Source organism: Parasteatoda tepidariorum, chromosome 4 (assembly GCF_982258835.1).
Source record: "Parasteatoda tepidariorum strain Cologne lab strain chromosome 4, Ptep-v5.0, whole genome shotgun sequence".
Classification (NCBI taxonomy): domain Eukaryota; kingdom Metazoa; phylum Arthropoda; class Arachnida; order Araneae; family Theridiidae; genus Parasteatoda; species Parasteatoda tepidariorum.
The window spans coordinates 37,178,702-37,192,010 of NC_141758.1; the positions used below are offsets into that span (position 1 = coordinate 37,178,702).

The 13,309-nt window shown below is 27.3% G+C and overlaps 1 protein-coding gene across 3 annotated transcripts in view; it reads left to right on the forward strand.

The window, feature by feature from the left end:
• Positions 1-2,612: 2,612 nt before the first annotated feature.
• pros (homeobox protein prospero) overlaps positions 2,613-13,309 on the forward strand; it is a 153,276-nt gene continuing 142,579 nt past the window's right edge. The window contains exon 1 of one of the 3 annotated variants that reach the window (XM_016063448.2): positions 2,613-2,936. The gene's annotated coding sequence lies outside the window, so the exon portion shown is untranslated. The remainder of the gene's footprint in view (positions 2,937-13,309) is intronic. The other 2 variants (XM_016063445.3, XM_016063449.3) reach the window with 2 other exon arrangements.

Sequence of the window (13,309 nt, forward strand, 5' to 3'; positions counted from 1 at the left end):
GGTTCTCGTGGTTTTCCTCTCCATGTAACGTAAATGCTGGTTAGTTCCATCAGAAAGTCTTCCACAAAGGCAAATTTCTCTCAATACTTGATCCAGAAGTTCCCTTGTCTTCTGGAATGGGTACAAAATTACAAGGCTACGAAGTCGAACATTAATAGTCGTAAATCCAAAGTTGGGTCTTCAACGGTTATAAAATAAAATTACTTTATAACTAATATTATAAGTTACATAAATATCAAAATTATTAAAATTTTTGGCGACTCTTGTTGAAGTCTTGTTGTCCCGTGATCCCATTTGGAGTCGCGACCCACAGTTTAAGAAACTCTTATCTAACTAGATAGTTAAGGAGACTTGATGTAACAACGTCTTCTTAAATTTCGACGGTAGTGTTAAGTTTATGGGGAAAATGCAAATTTTTGAAGCAATCAAGCAATCGTTGAAAAATAATGCGGTTTTTTTTAAAACTTTTTATTTAATTAGTTTGAAAAATAAAATTTCTTAGTGTGTTATTTCGATGTGGTATTTTTTTTCTTCATAAAAATCTGCATGACTCAGCGAAGACATATTAAGTCTACATATGAAAGAAACACAAAGATAAATAGTTAAATTTTATGTTGCTCTCTGTTTGCAGAGATAGCCGGGCTGATGTAAATTAAACTTTGGTAGAAACATATTAGAGCTCCATTGGCATCGGGCTAGCCGCGTGAGGTATTTGTGGTTCTTACTTCCATTTTGTGCCAAGGCTACTTAAGAGAATTCTTCTTGAATTTGACTTTGTTCTTGAAACAGGTGTTCTCTTGTCTTCTAGGTTCAAGGTTAAGAAGTTGCATACTCATTATGCGGCTTGGTGCTCATCAGGGGTTTTCAACTTACGTGAACCGGGGGCCGCAATTGAAAACACCAGTCAAATGGCGGGCCGCAACTTTATCAAAATTTTACACAGGACTCTTTTATGTTTAATGGAACATTAAATTTAATTCTGTGATAAATATTTTTTTTGACTTATTGGGAATTATAGCAACAACAAAAAAATTCCCGTGCATCTGAAATTAATTTTTTTTCTCTTTTCCGCTCATGCCATATTCAATTTAAAGAATTTAAATAAAACATGATATTCATTAACCCTTCTGGCTGCGTTTTAAAATTTACAAATGTAAATAATTTCGTCCAAAATGAGTGGTTTTAAAAAGTTAAATTGGAGAAATTCTTCGAGAAAATTTCTGATACGCACATGCAGAATTATATTCACAAAATACAAAAAATAAAAAAGAGCAATATACACGAATATTTTTGTATTTGAATAAATATTTTCTTGGATGCAAAACCTGAGAAAAAATTTCTTTTGCACCTATGATATGTTAAATTTTACAAAAACGAAGATATTAGGTTTTTTTAACGAAAGAAAAGTATTTTAAACCCTTATAGATTTTTTACGAAAATTGTCTGCAAAAAAATGACAACTAATATATTTTAGTTCGCGGGCTACAGAAAAAGGCTTCGCGGGCCGGATGTGGCCCGAGGGTCGCCAGTTGGTAACCACTGTTCTAGATAGAAATTCGTGAAGTGGTATCCTAAATTATGAAAAAATAAAATTGCGCAACTAATCTTGAGCGCGTAGTTTATCACGATAAAAAACGAAAACAAAACTGTTTTACAAACATTTTAATAAATTAAAATGCCTCATTTTTGCATGAAACAACATTAATTGAAAAACTGAAAACAATTTGTATTTCAACAACTATACCTAGTTATTTTTTGTATTAAAATATCTCTCACTCCTCAACATCTTAACTATCTCTCGTTTTCTTACTTGAACTTTCATTAAACTATCTTAATTTATTACAATTAATAATATATATTAAATAACTAATTAATAAATTAAATAATTTAAAAAAATTAATTAAATAATTAAGCAAATAATTAAAAAATAAAATAATTAAATTATTAATAATAAATTAAAAATAAATTACATCTAAAAAAATAAATTAATAATAAATAAATAAAATAAATAACTAATGATTTAAGCTTGAAAAATGGGAGAAATGCATATTTTCTCACAATTTTCTTTTATTTACTTTTTTTTTAATAAATTGTCTTATTTTGAAACTAATATTTTTTTTGACGCAATCTTACATTTTATGCTTCTAATATTATTCCAAATGTAAGATTTCCTTGACACATTTAGAATCATTTTATACCTTATGTGCTTCTGGTTCTTCTTTTATTTACTTTTTTCCAGATAAAATGTGCAACTTCGATCAGTTCCGCGTTGCTGGGATTAAAAAAAAAAAAAAAAAAAAAAAAAAAAAACTAATAATAGAATTTTTTTTTTTGAAAAGCATGGTAACATTTATCTACGAAAAAAAAAAAATTGGGGGGGAGAGAACATCTTAGATCTCAGGGGGGAGAGGGTGATTCTGAAGAACTTTTTTTTTCCCTCAAGATTTCTAATATCCAGCTGCTATCAAGAAGATATGGGTGATACAGGCAAAGGGAGATTTAAGAATTAAATAAAGAAAAGAAACTTTGCCATTTCTTATTTAGGTCAGGATTTTTGAATCCGGCGCCCCCCTCCCCTAACCCTGCGCCGTGACTTTCCGGATAGGAAAAGTAAGAAAGATAGGGGGGGAGCGACGCACGCGCACGGAAGGAGGTGGTCTCCCTTTCCTCCCCATCCCTCCTCCGTTCGGCACACGACGTCCCTTTACCATCCTTCATCAGTTTCTCGTGAGTACGTGCGTCGAAGAGGAACGACTCGACCACCCTTTTTCGAATAAAGCAGCGTGTTTCTGTGTTATCGTCTGCTAAACATTCAACAAGGACTATGTTAGATATATTTTAAGTGATTCTAAGAGAATGGGAACCTTCTAGATGCGTTCTAAGGCGAACTGACGGTATTTGGAAGAGTTTATAGAATCTTGTTTCTTTGTTTACAGGTATGTTGTTTTGATTACAATCCTTTGAATACATTTTCAGATAGGTCTACAATATGCGTCCAGCGGGACGCATGTGTGTTATTTTTCTTTCAATATCGCGGAAACAAGTTTTTTAAGAGTACAAAACTTTACATATTTAATCGGGTAATTAATACTTTTTAAATTATAAATAATCTTATTGTCCTATTTTATTCGAATGTGATATATGACGATTTTTTTTTTGTCTTACACAAAAAAAAAACATGGTTTGTCAATTGTTTTGAGTATTTTTTATTTTATTTTTTACCTTGCAGTATCATGTAACGATGTTTTTCAACAGTATCTTGCAGTTTCATGTAACGATGTATAGTACCATGTTAGTCATGATATCGCCTGTGTTCATGTTATTCTTTCTTATAACAAGTTTCCAGAATGAAAAATTACGAAATAACATGTTATTATAAATTGAAATGTCTTCATCTTTAATGTCAAAAAAAAAATAGTAATAAAATCGGAAAAAGTTTTTCTTTGCTTTTAGAATGTTTTTGAAATCAAGAGTAATTTTTCGAACTTCCTTATTTCCTTAATTGAGATAACGGTTTAGATTTTTATTAAAATATTGGTTCAACAAAAAATAAATAAAGAGGTAAAACATAAAAGGGTGAATATTAATAGAATGATAATGAACTTAATAGGATGAATTGACTAAGTTTAAACTCATTTATGAAAACGATTTGGTTTCAATACTGAAAATGTTTTTAAATATTATTGAAAAACAAATTCTATGAATTATAAAGCTTTGCCATATTTTCTTCTCGATTTGAAATGCAACTGTTCTAGTATTTAGTTAGTAAAATACATCAGTTTATGTAGTTTTCGTCGCTTGCGTCTCAAGGTACAAAACAAGTTCGAAACAGGTGGCTCTCTAAGAAATATATGTATTTTTAAAGTGATTAAAATAAAAATCATACACTGGATAAAAACGGATTTATTTTTACAGTACCTTTTTAATTATTTTATTATTATTTTGTTTTGTGAAACAGTTTTGGAATAGTAAGCACTTTCTTACTTTCTTTTTAGACTTGATTTTGAATAATCCTGTTTTTTTATTCATTTTTTTTTTGTTGGAAATTTTAAAATAAAAAAATGATTTATTTAAATTAGTCTTTTTCTTTCATGTTGAGTTTGAATTATACCATTACTTTTTCCTTCAAGATGTTTTTCTTAATAAGCATGTCTTTAAATTATGAAGCCTAAGTTTGTTTATATTTTCTTTAAATACATTTCAAGTTAAAAAAATTTTGAGGAAATTTATTTGATTAAAAATCCAACATATATACATAGATTTTTTTTAAAACAATGTTAAGTTTTTACTTGGAATCTCCTTTAGTTCTAAATAAAAGCCTCATTCTACATATAGTCCAATGAATTTTCGATTTCATTAATAAATTTTTAGTTCATTTTAAAGCAGTGGATTTCTTTAGTGTTTTTAAATTTCTTAATTATTATTATTTTTTTTTATTTATTTATGAACGTTGTTTCCATTTTTAAAAGTTAATCTTTTTTGAATTCTCCGATTTCACAATCTAATACAGTTTTGGTTTAATTTAGTTAAAAATTGCAATAACTAATCCCAGAACTTAGTTACTTTTATAAAAAGAAATCTCTTTCTTTTAAAAATCTATTCGAATAGCCACCATAATTTGTTTAACAATCTCTTTGATAATCTTAACAAAACTCAAATTTAAATATTTTTTTATTTATTTAATATTTTAATATTTATTTAAAATAAATGATAATTAACTAATATTTTTTTGAAAAGTGTATTCTTACATAAATTTAAATAGAAATGTACAATATTTTATAATTTTTGATTATACAAAAAAAAAAAAAAATTCATATGTAAAACTATCTTACAGGTATTAGAAACAATAAGGAATATCGAACAACAGACATTTTCTTAGAACAATCTTAATATAAATCCCCCCCAAAATATTAATTTAAAACCTATTACGATTTTTTTAATTCTAAAACTGAAACACTTATAAACTCACTACAAAATAATTATCCTGTTTGTGTACTTTAAAGTCTTCCGACATCTGCCATTAACTAATTAACTATTAAACATATAACATAAAAAAACTATTAATTTACCTGGTTGTTTTTAACTTGCTATTTCATACTGGCTGTCTGAACTAACTTTAACAGTTATGTACACAGTTTAGATCTATTCTAATCTTAGATTAAAGAGAAAAAAAATTGAATTTTCTTAAAATTTATGAACGATAATCTTACAGTATTTTCGTCAACGATTCATTTATAGAATTCTAATGGAACTTATCAGATCTGCGCATACAATTGTAGTGAAAATTGTCAGATATATAGATACAAATTTACAATTTATTGATGGAATTATGATGAAAATTATAAAGTTTAAATTTGGTTATTTATTAAATAATTATAGTTACCTCTGTCGTTACTTATCTTGGTGAGTTGATATAATATAAAACAAAAGCGTCAAAACCAACTAAACTGAGCCCAAAACAAGAAATTACACGTATTCTATGTATGCATATCATACAGTTTCTTTAGGTATTTAATGATTATAAGAGACCATGTATTGGCTACTGATTATTCGAGTATGTTGAAGACACGAACATTGGTATTTATAACCGATAAATGTGTCATAACATCGCAATGTATTGCATAAAAATATCGATATTTCACAATATATATCGTGATTTTTAAAGCAAAATTTATTTATATTATTTTCGCCCAGTCAATATTTTCGTTACTCAAACAAACTTTATCAACACTCACAACAAATCGTATTCAATGACTATCATTACGTTATAATATTCGCCATGTTATTTTTCTAATATAAGTTTTTGTCGATATACTTGACGATATTTTTACGATATTTTGACTTACTCGATAATTATAGTTAAAAAATCGCAAAAACTTTGTATTTAATGTGCATTGTTATCATTAATGATGGCGATATTGTGAATGCACCTATTATTTATATACCTTTGTGTATTGTCGATGACAACCTAATTTGGCGCTGTTTTTTACCTGTTGGCGAAATTGGCTTCATGACTCCTATATAATTCATAAGTAATATATAAGTTTGAATTAAATCTGCGAAAATATATCCCTAAAAATGAATTCGCAATCGTCGCCAATAGTTCCTTATCTAGCGCGACCTTTAAAAATCAAATTATACCAAGCCGAATTGACAATTAAAAAGCTTGAAAGCAAAGCAAGGTTACTGAATATCTTGGGGTCGGGGCTGTGGGATTTATGTTTACCCCTCTTAGGAGAATTATCCAATTCGAACTGTTTTTATCGTTATTATTTACAAATCTTTCGTCATAAACGATTTTATGAAAACGAGTTCGTCATAAACGACTTATTTTTTCATCATTTAGAATAAATTTGTGGAATTGTAAAAATCCAATTAAATATCGTTTGACTGTGTGACCCTTTTCGAAACAGGTGGTGTTTTAAATGAAAGATTTATGCGTCTGAATGTATGCAGTAAATTTTATTTTGGTACAAAACCGAAAGAAGATAATGCTATGTTTTGGACAGGGATGCTAGAACAAAAAGAAAGAGGCAGGAAAAACATCTGTCAATTATTTGACATCAGGTATCATTTAGCCCTCACCCCCACTCCAACGTTGTTATTTTCTTTGTATTAAAAGTGATAACTCTGAAAAATTACAGTTAAAAGTAATTTATTTAAAAAAATTCATTACGATTTTTAAAATTAATATTAATTATAATTTTATAATTTTTGACGACATTTTGTCTCTTTAATATGCTTGTTGGCCATCATAGAATGACGTCTGATACATATTCAGTAAAGCCTGTGTAACTCGACTACTTAAAGAATTACTTACTACTTATATTGCTTCTTACTATTACTACGTACTTACTATTACTACTTATGAATTACTTTCGTGGTCAACTTAGACAGGTGATCAACCTAACAAATAGTTCAGTCACTGTTTTTTATTTTTATTATTATTATTATTATCATTTCCTATAAGTTTCTGATATATATATATATATATCATGTTATAATGGTCAAGAAAAAGATAAATGTGTTTATATATTCTTAAAATGACTTTAAAATTTTATTTATTAAGTTCCCATTTTTTTGCTATAGTTCAGGTTAAAGGCAACAAAAAAAAGAAGTTTACGTATTTTATTAGTTGTTTATGTATTTTATTGTAAACGTAATATATTTTTGTTTTGTGTGCCTGGCAACTTCGATGCATAACTAGTTTGTTTGTGTTCTGCGTGGCTTCGTACCCATCTTTGTGTTAAGTAAGAAATATATAATGAAGGAATCGAAATTTTCGCTTAAGAATCTTTGTGAAAGAATATAGAATGTGTCATTGAAGAGAATTGATACTTCACGGGTTTAGCTTATTCAAAATAAAATGGAAAGAGCAGTTGCTAGCGTAAACAAATCCTACGTTTCAACCAATCAGGATCGAGGTACTACTACGTCACTTGCAGGTATCCCATTACAGTTTAATTAATAACTAGTAATTAGAACTCTAATTAATTATTAACTCAAATGTTCGTATTAACTCTTATTAACGATTTTGTTGTGATATTACATCTTATTAATGATTAGTTTTCTAATGTCTAGTTGTTATTAACTCTACCAAATGATCAGTCCTCTAATTATAATTATTTACTTCATCGAAACTTATTGGCTGAGTTTGGTTTAAGCGGAATCCCATTTCTAATAGCCTTTCAGAAATGTTTAGTGTGTCCAGTAGACGTTCGGAAACTATCTCTGGTTTCATTCAATCAGTGATTTTGTAACAACATTCCAGTTTATTTTCTGTGTTTCTTTGAAATTGCTTACACTCGTAAATTAAGTGTTAAATTTCTTGTCCTCTGCTTCAGATCGACAAATAGGTGTTGCAAAATGCTCGCATATTTTAATTGAAACCGACACCTTATATTTCACCATGTGGTGACAACGCAGAAGCGTCAAGTTCTCTCTATCTTCCTGGCCATAAATTAAGAGATGTAATAATAGTTAAATTGAGATCAAATATGTTGTGAGGATGCATTTGTTTATGCATGGCTTCTAAATATTAGTTCTCGAATTTCGTCTGCAATGAAATTAGACAAAGTGATTGGCAATTTTCATTGGAAGCGAGTTAAAAAAAAAAAAAAATTATCGTCGCATTGAAACAAATTCTATATTCTATGTTTAAGGAAAGATTTACATTGATACGATACACGGAAATGGATACTTCATTTTTAAAAAATATTAAATCTAGTTTCGAAAGTAAATGTTCTATTTCTGATAAGTTAAAAGTTCATTTTATAGTTTTTTTCTAAAAAAATTCTTCTCACTTAATCAGAAATATGGCTTCAGTGTTACTGAACCATGATACCGTTTCGCTGATTAATAGAATAGTGCAAATTTGCTGCAACCATAATAAAAATTTGAGACATTTCCGATCAATTTGAACCTTAGCATAGTTTATTCAAATTTAACATACAAGTATTGAATCAAACCGCACTTTCGTTCAAGTTGAAACATATTTTCATGCAATCCGGTTTAAGATGTCTGATAATACGTTTCAATTTAACACCATACGAAAGTTAAATTAAATTCAAAGGATTAAATGGAACCATATTTGCTTTAAGTTGAACCACAGTTTCGTGTTGTAAAGTTTAAGAAGTAAGACAATACGTTTCAATTTACTACCATACGAAAGTTAAAATAAATTCAAAGGATTAAATTGAACCATATTTTCTTTAAGTTGAACCATAGTTTCGTGTTGTAAAGTTTAAGAAGTAAGACAATACGTTTCAATTTACTACCATACGAAAGTTAAAATAAATTCAAAGGATTAAAGGGAACCATATTTGCTTTAAGTTCAACCGTAGTTTCGTGTTGTAAAGTTTTAAAAAGTAAGACAATACGTTGCAATTTAACACAGTATTAAAGTTACGTTAAATTAAAAGGAATAAATTGAACGATATTTCTCTTTAAGTTGAACCATAGTTTCGTGTAATCAAGTTTAAGAAGTCCGATAATGCATTTAATTTAACATCGCATAGAGGTTTAATTTTATTCAAAAGATTCAATTGTGTGGTATCTTCGTTCAAGTTGAACCATGGTTTCGTATATTCAAGTTTAAGAAGTCTTATGATATGTTTCAATTTATCACCATATAAAGGTTTAATTGAATTAAAAAGATTCAATTGAGACGTATTTCCGTTTAAGTTGAACCTTAGTGTCCTTAAATCAAGTTTAAGAAGTCAGATAATTTGCTTTATTTTAATATCATAGCAAAGTTGCAAAAGAAATGAACGATGTTTGAAATTTTGCTTCAGCTCTTTCAAAAATTTCTATCGGTGTAAGAAATTTTTGTACAACTAATACTTTTAATACTAAGAATAGAAATACTTCGCCCTGTAATTTCTAATTGCTGTCAACCCCCACACCCTATATTCTATAGTAATATAGCCATCGTAATATTCTATAGTAGTATGGCGTTTTATAAATAAATAAAAACTGCCGAAAATAAAATATTATAGCATGACACAAATATATATAAAGATTATTCTTATCCGATTTTTAAAAAAAGTCGAATATTTAAAATTTAATTTCTCAGGAAAATATTTTAACTGATTTCGTTCAACTTTGGTATTTTACTATTTAAAATTACTCTTTTTAAAATAATACAAAAACTTCTGTACATTTCAAAATGTCTTACTATTGTTAAATAAAATAATAAAAAATCATAAATAATAATTTAAAATTATATTTCGCACCAAATACTCTTTAGATAAACTAATTTAATAACTGTATGTAATAAGCCTAATGCCGAGAATTAGCCTTAACAGCAAAATGTTAGTTTCTACGATTTTCTAAGAATCTTTTTATGTAATGAAGGAAAAGACAAATTATTGTGTGGTTTCGGGAACTTTTTTTTTCCTACTTTACGCAATATTCTGTGATTTAATTTGTTATTTTAAATATTGCCTAAAACATCTTTGTGAATTAGGTTTTCTCCTTTTCATCATTTGAGTTAAGTATTACATTTTCTCAGAAAAGTAAAGTTTATTTATTGTAGAAAATCTGACGATTCAACTTTTGAATACTGGCTTCGAAAGAAGATTAATTTTTTTTCGCTCTTTTCTTCTGATTTACTGGGATGAATTCTTGAAAATACGTGGTATTCTTTGATGAATTAGTAACATAAGAATAAATAAATTAATCTTTTAGAAATAGTGTTAGCAGTTTCGTCTTTAGATGAATTTATAACCAATACTTTTCCTACTTCATGCTTATGAAGCTTTTTGTTCTTTTTAATTCGACTGTTTACTATGGCGATATGGTACGTAATTTTTACAAAAAGCGTTTTTTTTTTCCTTCAATAAATTATTTTTATTAATTTTTTTAACACTTTGGCGAAATACAAAACAAATATTAACTTTATATAGATTTTCTTTTGTATTTGAACTCCTTTTTTAAAACCAATTTTCAATACTATATTATTATTTTTTAACACATTTTCGATACCATATTTGTACTCTTTTAAGTTCATTTTCGATACCATATTTATACTCTTTTAAGCACATTTTCAATACCATATTTGTTCTCTTTTAAGCACATTTTCAATACCATATTTGTATTTTTTAAGCACATTTTCAATACCATATTTGAACTTTTACTAACACATTTTACATCATATTTGCACTCTTTTTAACGCATTTTCAATATCATATTTGAACTCTTAAATCATTTTCTGCTCCATATTTAAACTCTTTGCATTTCGGTCTTAAACTCAAAGTGTGTAGGAAGCTTGTAAAAATGATTTTTTTTTCGACTTCAAATGTTTTTTAATTTTTCCGTTTTTTTTTTTTTAAGAATAACCTTTTTTTAAAAGAATATTTCATAAACGGTGACATCGTTTGCAATCAACTCCGGACGAAGTTGTAATCAAAACGAATTAAATGGTTAAGATTGTTTAATTACTTATTAATTTATTTGAATGAAACAAAGTTTAGTAAATAAAATTGTAATAATAAGTTTTTAACAGAAACTTCATTTAATCTTAGATTTCGATAACTTAGTTGTCTTAGAAATGTGCAGATTTTTTTAGATTTTTTTTTCCAACTTAAGCAAAACACTTACGAGCAGGATATTTTTTAGTACTTTTCCCGTTGATTTCTTGTGATTTAATATTAATATATAAAAATAATATTATCAAAAATGTATATAAGGTACTATAAGGTGGTGACTCAAATAAATAGGCTCTTTTTTATTTAGAAAAGATAAAGTTAAAATGTAGTAAGGTTTTTGATGAATTCTTACAGTAAAATTTGTTTTCAACAGGTTCAAGACATTTTTGTCCCAATGTTTTTACTTTGAAATTTTGTAATAAACATTAAACTGAAAAAAAATTTTTTATGAAATTTAAGAAAAAGTAAAAAAGTAAATAAAATTTTAAGAATCCTCATTAAAATTCGTTTTTTAACATAGGAATTAGCTAGGAATCGAATTTGGCAACTATCGTTTGCTCGGTTTTATAAGAAAAAATATGAAAACGATACCTCAAAACAGTATTGGGGAAGGATTTAATTAAAATTCTGTGATATTGCTGTAAACAAATATTTTTTTGCATTAAATATCTCTAAACCGCGATAAGTAGATCATTAGTAGTAGACTACTTATCATTGTCTAAAAATGAATAAGATTTGGTACTCATTGTTTCTTGCTGACAGGTACGACGCACTATAAGTTTATTAGAACATTTTTTTGCCATTTTATATCTCACAAATTATGTGTACGCAATAATATTCATTTTTAAACATCTATGTTTAAACGATTATTTTGTCTTGAAATAAATAAATCTTCTTCTATTCTTTTTTATATTAGAATAATTTTATAAAAAAGAAATTATAAAATCAAGATATCATTTTGCGTTTTTGATCCAGTTATTTACATCAAAATATTGCATTAAATATAAGTTCAGGAATCAAAGCTGAAGAAGTATTTTATAACAATTTTATATTTAAATAATTTTAACTAAATAGTGTTTAAGTGTTAGGAAAATTTAAAATTTTATAATTAGTTTAACTAAAATTAATGTGGCAATTTCGGTTAACATTCATATACTTTGGAAAATATTTTATAATGGTGTAAATATTTAGCTCTTGAACAATTATTTCCTCTTGAAACAGATCTCTAATTTAGTCAAAACCAAATTTATTAAAGATCGAAATTAAAAGTAATTTATTAACAATTTTGAAATGTCTGTGTTAACAAATTATTTTAAATACAAATGCTTCAATTTTCAACTTATTATTTGTACAATTAGATTAACGTTTTAAAAAAAAATTTGACTGTCAAATTCAGTCTTCTAATTTTTAGGATAGTTAAAAATTAAATAGAATGAAAGAAACTTGATATCGTGGGTTTCCAGTTAATTAAATATGTTCATTTGAAGGCAGGTGATAGCTTCATTTCAGTTCAGTTTTTGTACAAATATTTAAAAAAAGAAAACGATAAATAATTTTTTTTTCAGATTTCCTGATTGACGAATTCCATCCTCTAAATTTTACAATGGTTAAAATTCATTAGAACTAAAAAAGTTTGATTTTTAATGGTTTCGAATTAACTAAGTAGATTTTTTAAAAGACAGATTTCATTTATTCATTTGATGGCTTCATTTCCCTTCATTTCTTAACACTAGTTTAAAAAAAGAAGAAAGAAAACGATAAATAATCTCCGCTGTGTAAAGGTTGGTTAGTTCTGAAAGAAACTCGTCGCCATTCTGTTGTCTTTGTTACATTATCTTAAGAACTTTCGATCTGGCAAGGAACAAAAAAATTCGAAATTCCAAGATCCTTCTAATCATAAGGCGTAATAGATAACGAACATATAAATACTGTTTTTGTTTCGTGTATAATTGTTTATATAGAAGGGCGGATTTCTTTTGTTTTATTTTTTTTTATCTTTATATTGAAAAATAAGACTTTGGCGTCCCTCTCTGCGACAAGGTAAAGTTTTTTCACCGCCAACAGTTTGTTCGTAAGACATCTGCCGCAGAACGTTTCCTCTCTGCGTAGCTTCCGTATAGTTTTTTTCGTTTTTTCTTTTGCAAAAGTTTTATTTTTTATTTCGCAATGCTGCTTTAGAAACGAGAGGCACACGCGTACGAGTTAACTTTTGTTCATTTTTTAAAAAAATTTCATTTATTGATTTATTTTGGTTTTGATCAGCGATTCTTGGATGCTAAATTTAAACAGATTTTTTGAAACAATGCTCTTGAGAATTCCGAAATGGTCATTAAGCAAAAATAATTTTAACAATGTTGTTTTTTTATTTTTGAAAAAAAAAA